General features: G+C 53.0%; 1 protein-coding gene across 1 annotated transcript in view; it reads left to right on the top strand.

The window, feature by feature from the left end:
* rpusd1 (RNA pseudouridine synthase domain containing 1) overlaps positions 1 to 2500 on the top strand; it is a 27377-nt gene that overhangs the window by 8082 nt on the left and 16795 nt on the right. The gene's annotated exons all lie outside the window — the stretch shown is intronic.

Raw genomic sequence — 2500 nt, forward strand, 5'->3', positions numbered from 1 at the left:
CCACACCACCACACCACACACACACCACCACACCACCACACCACACACACACCACCACACCACACCACCACAACACCACACACACACCACCACACCACCACACCACCACCACACACCACACCACCACCACACCACCACCACCACACACCACCACACCACCACACCACCACCACACACACTCACACACCACCACCACCCACCACACCACCACCACACACCACACCACCACACCACACCACCACCACCACACACCACCACACATCACCACACCACCACACACACCACACCACCACCACCACACCACACACCACCACACCACCACACCACACCACCACACACCACCACACCACACCACCACACATCACCACACCACACCACCACCACACCACACACCACCACACCACACACACACCACCACACCACCACACCACCACACACCACCACCACACCACACACACACCACCACACCACCACACCACACACACACACTCACCACACCACCACCACACCACCACACCCACCACCACACCACCACCACACCACCACACCACACACACCAACACACCACCACACCACACACACACCACACACACACACACACACACACACACACACACACACACACACACACACACACACACACACACACACACACACACACACACACACACACACACACACACACACACACACACCACACACACACACACACACACACACACACACACACACACACACACACACACACACACACACACACACACACACACACACACACACACACACACACACACACACACACACACACACACACACACACACACACACACACACACACACCACACACACACACACACACACACACACACACACACACACACACACACACACACACACACACACACACACACACACACACACACACACACACACACACACACACACACACACACACACCACACACCACACACACACACACACACACACCACACACACACACACACACACACACACACACACACACACACACACCACACACACACACACACACACACACACACACACACACACACACCACACACACACACACACACACACACACACACACACACACACACACACACACACACACCACACACACACACACACACACACACACACACACACACCACACACACACACACACACACACACACCACACACACACCACACACACACACACACACACACACACACACACACACACACACACACACACACACACACACACACACACACACACACACACACACACACACACACACACACACACACCACACACACACACACACACACACACACCACACACACACACACACACACACACACACACACACACACACACACACACACACACACACACACACACACACACACACACACACACCACACACACACACACACACACACACACACACACACACCACACACACACACACACACCACACACACACACACCACACACACCACACACACACACACACACACACACACACACACACACACACACACACCACACACACACACACACCACACACACACACACACACACACCACACACACACACACACACACACACACACACACACACACACACACACACCACACACACACACACACACACACACACACACACACACACACACACACACACACACACACACACACACACACACACACACACACACACACACACACACACACACACACACACACACACACACACACACACACACACACACACACACACACACACACACACACACACACACACACACACACACACACACACACACACACACACACACACACACACACACACACACACACACACACACACACACACACACACACACACACACACACACACACACACACACACACACCACACACACACACACACACACACACACACACACACACACACACACACACACACACACACACACACACACACACACACACACACACACACACACACACACACACACACACACACACACCACACACACACACACACACCACACACACACACACACACACACACACCACACACACCACACACACACACACACACACACACCACACACACACACACACACACACACACACACACACACACACACACACACACACACACACACACACACACACACACCACACACACACACACACACACACACACACACACACACACACACACACACACACACACACACACACACACACACACACACACACACACACACACACACACACACACACACACACACACACACACACACACACACACACACACACATACACACACACACACACACACACACACACACACACACCACACACACACACACACACACACACACACACACACACACACCACACACACACACACACACACACACACACACACACACACACACACACCACACACACACACACACACACACACACACACACA

The sequence above is a fragment of the Oncorhynchus nerka genome, unplaced genomic scaffold, assembly GCF_034236695.1.
Source record: "Oncorhynchus nerka isolate Pitt River unplaced genomic scaffold, Oner_Uvic_2.0 unplaced_scaffold_1564, whole genome shotgun sequence".
NCBI classification, from domain to species: domain Eukaryota; kingdom Metazoa; phylum Chordata; class Actinopteri; order Salmoniformes; family Salmonidae; genus Oncorhynchus; species Oncorhynchus nerka.